The sequence below is a fragment of the Protopterus annectens genome, chromosome 4.part0, assembly GCF_019279795.1.
Source record: "Protopterus annectens isolate FY-2018-M chromosome 4.part0, PAN1.0, whole genome shotgun sequence".
NCBI classification, from domain to species: Eukaryota; Metazoa; Chordata; order Ceratodontiformes; family Protopteridae; genus Protopterus; species Protopterus annectens.
The window spans coordinates 785,826,145-785,838,650 of record NC_056733.1 but is presented as its reverse complement, the minus strand read 5'-3'; positions in this window follow the sequence as shown (position 1 = coordinate 785,838,650).

The window sequence follows — 12,506 nt, the reverse complement described above, 5'->3', positions numbered from 1 at the left end:
TTAGGAGCAAATTACACAGAAAAAATGGAAATTATGGGAGCAATATATGCGGAATAATGTTTTGGTGGCAGAGTGAAATTTAAGGAAAGGTAGGAATTGAGCAGTTTATGTAATTTTGGACTGATGATAGTTATACAAAAATATGTGATAAAATGGTTGCAACTAGCAATATATTCATATGTTTTTTTCTTTTATATACATTTAAGTCTGCCTATGTCTTAAGAGATAATTCAATAAAGGTGTTAAAAAAGAAAGAAAGACGGCCACCCCCCAAAAAAAAGATAATACAGAGCAGAAAGGAGGCATAATCATTTAATCAAAAGAACATGATTTAGTCAAGATGTAACTTTCTACAAAAAGGGAGGTTGACAAATGAATCGGCTGCAATAACTAAGCAGACTACATAGGGTCACTCTCTACCTGTGCAAGCTAACTTAAGTAATATAATGTGAAATTAAGCAAACTGACGCACACAAATCAAACACCGAAGACTATATTAAAGTGTTCTAATGACAGGCAGAGTTTTATGTGCAGTCTGTATTAGTCAGGCTGCCTAGAGATGGGCTAAAGGTAAGGCTGGCCTGCATGTAATTACCAGCTCCTTCCTAGGCTGTCCTTTTGCAAAGGAATCACCACTGCCCCACCATCAGTCTTCTGGTACCACTACAGATACCACTTCAGGTACCAATGCAGTCCCCAAGGAAAGTTTCACCTGTAACTTATCTAGCAAGCCTGGGATCCTTCTATACCTCTTCCCAGTCACTTCTACATCCCTGACCCCCCCCCCCCGAAGTACTTACATTCCCATGTTTCTGTAAATAACAATGTAAAAATGTAATTCATTGCATCTGCCTGGTCACCTGCTGCTTTGTACTGCCTACCTGAAGTTGTTTCCTACATTCGGACGTGTCATGGTATCATTCCTTACACTTACTTTTACTTAGTTAGCCAGATCAATTTTTCCTGTTTGACTGGGGACATTAACACTGTATTTTGGGGCTACTTCCTAAACTTACCTTGTTCCTCTTGTTTATCATGTGCTGAATGGTTTCCAACCCAAACAGACCTCTATATTAATATAATTAATAATAACTTAACAATAATATAAACGAAAGGAAGAAGCATGCAGCCTATAATGTATAACGGGTATCTAACACTTTTCTTAGGTATCTAAAAGAAGTCTTCAAATTATCAGTGAAGACAAAAAATAATCAATGAATTAATTAAAACTTATTATTAGGCTATTGTAATACAATAAGTTTTTATATAAATTTTTAGTGTCAAACTCAACTAAATTATTTACAGTTTAGGCACCACAAGGTTTGACATGTTTGCAACATTTTTGATATATTGAGGAACCTGCTTACTATGTAACGTACTTTAGCATTTGGGAAATATCATTATATTAATATACAGTTAAAATTAAAACAAAATTTGCAAAACAATATTCAGATTAATGCCAGTAGGCACCTCTATACACATTTGTTATGTACTACAAAAATGTACAATAGAGAATCGATTATCCAGACGTTGATTATGCGAAATGTCAGTTATCCAAACACATCCTTCCAAAGATTTCAGGCAGGAAAAATCATAAAGTCTGAATATGAAACATTATACGTATTTGCTTCTGCATTTTTGTTTTAGCTTGTAGCCTACTCGTGTGAAAAATATTCATATTGTCCATTGGAATTGCTGAATGGTTGAAGTGTATTCCATGCGTGCAGAAAAAACAAGATTTTAGAAGTTTTTTATCCGGTTCAATGTATGTTTGATTATTCAAACAGTTAGACTATCTAAACTAACCTGGGTACTAATTAGTTTGGATAATCGACTCTGTACTGTAATAAAAAATAATAATGGTAACTAATGCAGAAAAAAAACACTACCATCATCCCCTTTGCCCATTACAATGTATTTTGTAGCTTTAGAATACGATAAAGCTAGCTCAAGTAAACTGTGGGCACCAAGCCATGCAGTACACAAGACAATGTTTGTGTACCCTGAAATATCCCAGCAATTTGTCCAACCATTAGTCCATCATACTGGCTGACAGTGAATGTTTTATAGCATCACTCATAAAAATTGTGTTGCAGCTCAATGAAGGAAGTGCAGAGAAGTAAATAAATGAATCCATGACAGCAACCAAAAAGGCACAAGCAAAATGTTTAAAAAAGTCTAGGGGATACAGAAAGAACACCAGCTCTGGCAGTAAGAGCTGCAGTAAAAAGGGGTTGTTTGCATGATGTGTCAATTTGTGATTCAGAGACACAGTAGCCACAGTGAGAAAAGACCACATTGCTGTCTAATCTGCATGACTCTGAATCTACCTTAACTACCAGTAATGTTAATCAGCACTTTCCTGTGGTAATTAGCAGTGGTGGTCCATCATGTTAGCATAGGCACCACCTTCAGTCACTCTCCCACACTCACATTTACATATTCAAACATACTCACGCACATACTCACACACACACACACACACACACACACACACACACACACACACACACACACACACACACACACACACACACAAACAACCACATACTCACATACATTCATACACACGTACGTTCATGCACCCACACACCACATACCTTTTACCCATCCCTGAGTTGACATAACATCCATAATGTGTCTTCATAATGTTTTGTTCCTGCCATCATAAATCACAGATCTTTACAGTCAGTAAATAATGGCAGACATTAGAGTTTAATCCCCCTTAGTGTTTATTAAGTGGATACTTACAGTACAACTGTTGGTCTGTTAACTTTGTTGATTAAATCCTTCTAATATTTTAAATATTATCTCTGATGTTATCTAGTGCTCCTCCAAATTTTGTGCTAAAGTCTCATCCCACATAGACACACGCCTACTGTTGCCCTCATAATTTGTGGAATGCCACGCTCATTCAGTCATACATTAGAGTTTCACCCTCCTTATTATGTGAAATATCCCTAAAGACACTAGCTGATTAGTTAACATAGTAGGGTAATGCTGCTGCTCCCTGTATCAAGGGTGCAGGGATTGAAGCCTTTGCCTCCCTTTTGTTCAACATATTTTTTTAAACAAACATTTACATCTTACTTTGAAGAGTCTCTGGTGCCTAGTGGTGGTGTGGAGAACTAATAACTCCAGTTTGAAGGGGTGGAGGGTACAGGGTTTCAATCCCTTTTAGTGCCATTAGAGCATGATATACATAGTATCCATGGAGTCTAGTGCTCCCCCCTGGATTTGCTCATTAGTCTGGTCAGTATGTACGAATGACACCCCTCACTTCACACATTCATACACACACACACGCGCACACACACACACACACACACACACACACACACACACACACACACACACACACACCTAACCTACCTCCCTTCTGCCAACTCCCAGGCAAACACACACTCACACATACAGATACACACATAGATGTGCATCCACACACTCTCAACCCCAGCTGTCCACTAAACTCCCTTGCATTTAACTCTACTGTAATGGGTGAATACAAGTATCTGTATGTAAATGAATTGCCTAGCTGCATAAAAGCCTTACTGTGGGCAGTTCTGGGTAGAGCACATGCCTAATTAGCATTGGCTATTCTGCCAAAAATGGTGCTGCACACCACTGTGATAAAGCACTATGATATGGCTGTCACTTAGTCAGAAATGGTTGACTCAAGGTATACAGCTCATAGCAACCTATCTGAATTGGTTTCTCTGTGCTTTGACGTTCAAAAATGACTTTATTAAATAACCTAAAACTTTCAAGAGAATTAACAAGCGGAACAATAGGTACAAAACTGCTGTGAAAGTTATTAATGCCTATGAAGTTATTCAAATGTGTAACAATTGAGTTTAATACTTAAAATATATTCAAAGTTATGGCAGCAATGTAGTATTGGGATGATATGAGAAAGGATATGGGAACAGAACCACAGATGGGTACCCTGTAGATGGAAGCACAAGTACTGTCATGTACCCGGGAGACTCACTGATGAATTCATAAGGTCTCATGAGCGAATGCTGCTCTACTTCCCCATCCAATGTGTTGAAATGAATGAGTACCTGCAGGTCCTGTCCACATCTGTTGGGAAAGGCATGGTTCAATTTGTTATGCAGAAGTCAATGCAGGTTACACACAGGTGATGAAAAAGTAAAAGGTAACACATCTCATAACATATAGGTTCATAGGTTCATAGGTAGGTACTAGGCTATCTGTCCGAAGGCATTTATAAGCCTAGCCAGAATGTGTTGGCTTTCGCCGCCCCCTTAGATTAGTTCCCTGTGCCTCTGTCCAGCAGAGCCACTGAAGTGATCCCCAAGGTAAACTTTCTGTTTCCCATCTACTCGTCAAGATTTCTTTTGAAGAGAGTTAGCAAGGATCTCTGCCTGATGTAGACTGGGATCTTGTTCCAAAGCATGGGAAGTCTCTGGGACAGGAATCTATCCCTCCAGCATGTCCTATTTATTGTTGTGGTGAGGTTTAGATCCCTAGACCGTGTGGCTCATGGGGATAAGGTTTCTTTAGGTGGAGCATGCCCATCAATTCTGGGTTGGACATGGCCTTGTATGTCAGGCAGAGATCGCCTCTGAGTAGGTGGTATGCAACCGAGTACAGCTGTAATTTCTTCAGTCGAGCTGCATAGGGCATCTGTTTGAGGCCAGTGATCCTCTTGGTGAGGTACTTCTGTGGTCTTTTCAGCTGTTGCAGGTGTCTTGTAAGGTACATCCCAAATGGGGCGTTGTACTCTATGATGGGTCTGATGAGTGATGAGTAGAGGGGTACAATGACCTTTTTTGATCTGGATGCGAACCCTTTTGTGATTAGGTGGGCCACATAGATGGATTTTCCAACCACTTTGGCAATGTGATTATCAAAGTTGAGATTACTATCTACTTGGGTCCCCAGATCCCTTATTACGTCTTCCGTATTTAAGGGACTACCAACTATGTGGTAGTTTGTGGGTACTTTGTTTTTTCCAAAAGGGATGACTATGTACTTTTTGGCATTTAGCTTAAGGCCATGATTTTGACACCAGGTATCCGTCTCAGTGAGACCCCTTTGGAGGATGTCTGTGTCAGCCGGAGAGTCAGTTATAGCCCCTAGTTTGCAGTCGTCTATGAACTTGGTCCGGCATAGTCCTCCTGTGCTTGCCTGTGCCTCTGAGAAGTATATGCTGAACATGAGGGGTCCTAGGACTGAGCCATGGGGAACTCCACTTGTAACCGATTTAGAGTTGGACCTAGTTCCCGCAACTCTCACCATGTGAGTTCTGTCCATGAGCCAGTTTGCAACGCATCTTGTGATGTAGGGGTTTATGTTCAGGCTGGTGAGCTTGTCTATAATACCAGAATATCAGATTATATCAAACAAAAAAATACCTTTACTACATTTTAAGAAACAAATTCTCACAGAAGGATAGGAGGTACTGCCAGCACAGCTAGCTGAAAATTTTTAAATAATTATATGTCATTTGTGACTATCAAACTGATTTATGCAAGATACTTGTGTTATAAATGTATTAGAACTGTATGTCATGTACATATTAAACTGATTTGTACAGATGTTTGCATTGAAAAGATATTTGTAAAGTGTTTGTGTTTGAAATGTATCCACAGTGTGCCTTACTGGAGAGAACAGAAATGTACATGCACTGTTGTAACTGTTTAAATGTATATGTTTTAACAGAAGAAACTGGAAGGTTAACCTCAGTCTAGCAAACTTTAAACTATATCTGAAATTAAATCACTTTACGAACTAGACCAAAAATATGCAATCTCACAGGTTTCAATGTAGCCAGAGACACCAATCCTGTACTAGGAAGATTTATGTATTGTCTTTTGGGTGAATTAATTACTACTTTGGAAGCATGGAGGTATGAAATTGTTTTATGACTTCCAGCACCTGGCACAGATCAGAGCAAAAGCCATTGTGTGTGTATTTTTACAGGTAGGTACTAAATCCTGCCAGCTTCCAGCAATGGGGGTTTGCATGGGAACTATTAGTCAGATGACCAAAAGTGATGTCATTCTGCAACCTATCCCAGAAGTAATATTTCAGATATTATTTTGAGAAATCTAATGAGACAGAGCATTCTGTATTCTGTCTGGGGCCTGACAACAAGAAGGACCATTCAACACATCACCTGCCTTGCTCTATTACGTAAGTAGGGAATAGTGATTCTCTTAGATTCAGTCAGGAATATAGTGAAGCTTAGTGTAGATATTCTTTTTTTTATTTGTCTGAGCCTGTCCTTCAATGTTATTTTAAATATTTCCTGTGATTTGACCTCTGATATCACTGTGAATATATGCTTAATATTTTCTTGTTCTTTTATTATTTGTTATTAAATATATTTAAGCCTTTCATTGTGGCTGGTCTTTGAAGAGATATTTAAGTTTTGAGAGTACTTGCATATTTATTTGGTGACACTGCGTGGGCCACTCCTAATAGCCTTGCTCTTTGTCAAACTATAATTTGTATTACTATTAATTTCACTCAGTTTATTGGGTACCCTTGGAAGAGCCTTAAGGTAGCTAGCAGGGGTGTCTGGTGGCAGTCATAACTACCTTATATCTGGGCAGAAGGGGGGCATAGCTAGTAAACCTGTGCCAGCCTTTCCCAGAGGTGTGTGTGTGTGTGTGTGTGTGTGTGTGTGTGTGTGTGTGTGTGTGTGTGTGTGTGTGTGTGTGTGTGTGTGTGTGTGTGTGTGTGTGTGTAAATCAAACCTCCAAGAATGTGTGTGTCAGCTACTTGGGCAGGGACACAAAGCACTGGTTGGACAGAGAGGGTGCTGGAGGTCTTGGCTTGGTCACTCAGCTGAGATCTCAACTCTATAGTTGTGCCAGTGGGGAGTCTTATTGGGGATCTGGAGAAAGAGGGAGAAACCAGCCCCTGACTGACTGTGTTCCCCGTGTGCTCTTAAGGGAAATTGTACTTGATTGTGCTTGATGCAGAGAGCTGCATCTGGAGATACTGTGTGTGTACCTGTTACCCTCCCAGTAAACATTCCCCACAGGTGTCAGTGGTGAGGATTTAAACTCCTTGATTACTGGTCTAGAGGTGGAGGGTCATCAAAAAAGAAGATGACTCACCCCCACCCCCATTCCCAGCACAAGTCTTATAAATACATTGCTTTTATGCTAGTGATGATAGGACACTAAACCTTTACAAGGGAACTAAATGCAAAACCAAAACACACATAAGATGTACTCATAGTTCTCCATACTTCTCCTCCATCCATCTACCTGTCACCAGACTCAACAATGGAGCAAAGGTAAGTTCTCTTTTTTATTGCTGACTAACCAGAAAGAGCCTTATAAAGAGCGCACCCCATTACAGTTTACAGAAACATACTGAGTTACATTATAATTACCTGTCAGACTGCTGGTTTCTCAGCGTCTTTAACAGTGTTAAGGATTCCATGTTTGGAATAAACTACGTACTACTGTGTGCCTAATTCTAAGGCCCTCACCTTTTTCCCAAGTAGATGTTTTTAGTTAGGAGCTTTCTGATTGAAACGAGCTCATTTTCTGGTGACCTAAGCAAGTTTTACATCTATTTATTTATGTATTTATTTGCCTACTCAATATGATTTCCTCTGTGACTGTAAATTTTGAGAAACTAGAAGTCTCTCTTGAGTTAATCATTGACTTTTCAGCTCAGTTTGTGTTAGATCATGCAGCATTATCAGCACTCAAAGCAAGCGTCCTCCAGCAGATGGTGGACCCCACGAGTACACAGCTCTGACCGATTGCTGATCATTGGACCTGTTTATTGTCAATTCATCTGCAGCTGTCTCACAGTATTGACTTAAACACAGATTCACCTTCATGTGATTTAATTCCTATTCATATGGGTCACAAAACATTCACATTTTTATGAAATCAGTCCTCATGAGTTACAGGGGAGGAAGGATTTGTGTCTTGCAGTTGTACAGTTGTCTCATTCTTATGTATTCTCTCAGCTATGATTACGTAGTCATAAATATTATTATTTAGTGTAATTAGCAGCCTAATGTACTGATCGTAGTGAACACTAATGTCTGTCTTAATTTGTATCATTTAAAAATCTTGAACTGGCTGGGGTTTATATATCACTAAATGTGAAAAAGTACCTTTTCATTCCTTATACCTTCTTGCTCTCCTTTTTTCACTTACTTCCTTACTTCTATCAATTTCTCTTTCTAGACTTTCTCTCTAAATATACCATAAGCCTGTTTTCCCTCACTTCATATTGCAGTTCCTGTTTGTATTAGACTAAGTTACCTTTAATTTCTCTACAAACTGTCTAAAATGTCTATAAATATTAAACAATTGCCATATAACTTGTATTTATTCTTAACCAGTGTTCTTATATTATCACTAATTTGTTATAAATATTTAAACAGATGTTTTTGTTTTATTTTTGAAGATTGTAAAATTATTCTTAAAATGTTTTGCAATAATTTGGACCTGTTCTTCCTGTGTCTCCTCTGAAAATGGTTTTCTACCCAGTCGAACTTTCCCAGTAATCAAATGTCAATAAATAAATGCACTAATTCACACCCAAAATGTCCACAACATGCACCACTACACTAGCTGGATAAAGTACTGAAGTACCGTCCAGAACCCTTACAAGTTTTCAGGATGTTCATCTGCTGTACAACTAGACAAGAAAATGTAACTAATTGTATTGAGTGCCCTGGGTAGTGTAATACAGTAAGAACACGGCTTTTTCCCGTACTTCTGTCTATTCAACACTGTACACAATTTGTTATTATTGAGAAACAATGGCTTCATTCTGGTCTGAAATATTTTACTTCATTCTGTTTCTGTTATCACTTTATTATCAAGTTAGTGTTTAGGGGTGAAGGGCTCACTAAGATTAATTACACAAACCACCAGCCACTCTGACAAAAGATAAGCTTCTGGGACCCTAGTACTGATAGTAATTTATTTAGTACTTCACTGGTTCTGTAGCACACAAAATAACAGGAAAATTATATTAACAGGTGGGGAGGGGACATACGCAGTATAGAGTTTCTCTGGTACCTGTTGGTCATTAAAATGTTGATAGTTGAGGGCATTATATCAACACTGTGCCTGGTTATTCCCTATTGTAACCAAAATAATAAAAATAATAAGTTTCTCAATAATGAATGGTACAGAATTATAACTAAAGGATGAATGGATACCCAATAAGCAGTACAAAATTACAACTAACTGATAAATGCAATAAATTTCCACACGGACCTTTAAATTGTTTCATTGAACATAAATAGTATTAAAAAACCTTATCATTCAGGAGACCTCGATGTTGCAATATGAACCCTGTATAATAGCCATTACTAAATCTTAGCTTAAGGGAAAAACTGCCTCTTAAGCTATCTGAAGGATATCTTTCAGACCTTTATAGGGGACAGATGACAGAGGGGATGTGCTTCTACTGAATAAACACAAAAGAGCACAGAGGTTAGACTTGAAAAGATGCGGCACTATAAATGCCAAAGCAGACAAGTGGGTAACTGCTGAATTGGAAAATGGAACATTTGAGAAACTACTTAGTGCTGGATATATTTCTTTGCCATCATTCAACAAGAAACTTGAGGGCCTCATAAAGGTGATCTATGGACACATCAACACTTGTATGATACTAGGAAACTTGACTTGTTATGACTTAGTATAGGCTAGAATCATGTCAAGTCTTCAAAGTTAAATTCCTCATATTCCCAATAGCACAAAGCAGTTATGCTGAAAACTACTTTCAGAGCACCAGAAAGTTTTTTTGCAGAAGGCAAGCCCAATTCCCTGCACCTTCCATGTGTGGGGAGTCTCCCTCACTCCCTAACTTATATATACTTTCTCTATGCATGCACAACCAAGGGGAAAATGGTAAAGCCAAAATTCACTAAAGTGTTTTTCAGTAAAACTGGTTTGCGATACCTGAACTCAGAGAAATTGTTGTTGTACAGCTATCACAATACCAAAGAGGTCTCTTGAATAAGCTGATAGCCTGAAATATTTTCTCATAGGATCATAAAGTCATAGGTGTATACTACGTTAATAACCACTAGGGCCCTTAAAAGCCTAGCTGTGCAACCCAAATGTGACCCATAAATTTCATTTATACTTGTTTTATAGGAGGCGACTTACTGACTGCCTACGTGGGAGCCAGACCAATGGTGAATTTCTGATTACCCATCCACTGGTCCGAGTTGCGCTTTAATAGGGATAGGGAGAACTCTGCTTCACATGGATTGTGAATCTTACAAGTGATCAATAAACTCCCCTGATCCAATCTAACTTAGGGAACCAGCACCCTGCTTGATGTAGCTTTCACTAACATCTCCTTCCAAATGCAAACTCAGTTTCAGTCGAACGTAATGAATGATCTGTGCCTATTATACACAAAATGGGCCTTTAAAAGTCCCAAATCTCAACCTGTTTATATTAAGGGTAGGTTAGTCCTTCCCTGTTAGGATGGAAGCAGCCCAACTATTTCACCCTGACCATCTGCATTGCCTTGTGCATTACAGAGAAACAAATCCTACCACCACACTGGACATATTCTTTAACGCCTTAATATCAAACCCAGATAAGATTTTCTTTTACAGACATAAGCCTACAGGGAACAAATGCCCCTATATAGGTTCATATGAACCTATGAACCTATGAAAAGCAAGATGTTCTGGTAGGCAAGCCTATGCTTTAGATCAGCCAGTTGTATTAATGGAACAAACAAATAAGTGCAGGAAACTGTTAGTTGTGATGGAAATAACCAGCTTTCTAATGGCATTAAGGATACATCTCAACCACTAAAGCCTTTGGAGTGATTTCTTCTCCAAATAGGAATTCTCCTTACCTCTAGCCATCTTCCACAGGAATTCAGAAGAGCAGTATATATAAACATTTTTATACTTTACACTTGAATACACATACACTCTGTTATTATTCTCACATCATCACCCAGCACAAATTTGCTGCAAGCAACCTTTAATAAAATCTGTAGTTTTATTGCTCTTTCCAAACCTTTTTGTACATCGTAGCTGTCTGGTAGTTGGTGCAGAGGGTTAATGCTGTGAGCTGTAGTTCCTTTGAAATAGGGTTCGATTCTCACATCCCTTGTTTGCCTCCACTGTTACCTTAAGCAATTCATTTAACCAGACAGTGTTTGAGGTAACTGGGAATTTGGATGTGGCTCCTCAATAGTCCCCTGAACTCCAGACCTAGTAACTAACAATGAACCTATTGCCTGCCGCTAAGCAAAGTAAACTATCTCCTGCAACAGCAAAAGCTACCTTATTACTTGTCTCCCTTACATTTAAGCTCTTATGCCAAGAATATTATCCCCCTCTCCCCAGAATAAAACTTAAAAATTGCAAACTTCAGTTTACCACTAAAAACATGAAATCAGGGGGTGCTAACACCTGCAAGGCCTTCCTTCAGGATGGTGTCTGGGGATAGCTCCTTTAGTAACATCATTCTAGCAACATTGCACCAACTCCCTGCCTGTATCAGCAACTAAATGAATTAAGGGGGAACTCATGCCCAAGTTTTTATATAAATTAGTCATAATTTACAAACTCAGTGAAGACCTTACTAGTTAAAATGGGTGCTGAACATGCTAATAATCCTGTATAAAATCTTGCAAATGTACTTTGTTATTTTTTTAGCTATTAGGTCTGTCTAAACCCTTATCCTAAAACTCCTTCCTGGATTCTAGTGCCCAGCTTTGTATTTAAATTTCTTATCTCTCAGGGCATATGTCATGCTATAGCTTTTATTGAATCAGCCCTTGTATGCTTTACTAATATGTAGCAAAATGTTTTTGTATGTTGCATTTATTGTGCGTCTTGGCCACTTGTCATGACTGGAAAAGCTCCAAGGACTAGTCCACTTATGGGGTTAAAAAAACAAACAAACAAAAATAAATAGCAACATTGAAACCAAGTGTTTTAGTAGCTATAGGAATAATAAAAGAGTAATAGGACACATGGGCAAGATTGTACCACAGAAACATGTCAATTTCTTTTAAAGTCCCATTTTTAATTTAAATGTTTGTCACTGAAAATCAATGGGACAGCAGAACTGTGGGAGTAAGGAAGTTTTGCCCTCCCACCCCAACCCCACCCCACAAGGTTGCACAATCCCAGATGCGGAGGATGCAGCAGTCATCATGGGTGGAGCATGCAAAAATGCATTTATGTTTTACTGTTAAACTCAGCAATATGCACTGCTAATTAGCATTCACTTTTCCATCCCAAGATCTTTCCCAGTGCAGTGTTCTCAGTGTTCTGCTAGAAATCCGAAGATAACAACATTTACCAGAAACAAACACATCAAAATGCACCCCAAGAAGACAGAACAGGGATACATTTGGTACAAAACTTAAGTTGAAGGTTATTTGAGTGGTATCCACCAGATATGATCCTTTTCGAAAGAATACCTGTAGCAGCAACCAGACACAAAAATGGCAAGAGAATAACAGAAAAGAAAGGTTACCGAAACAAGCATCTGGCAAATCTT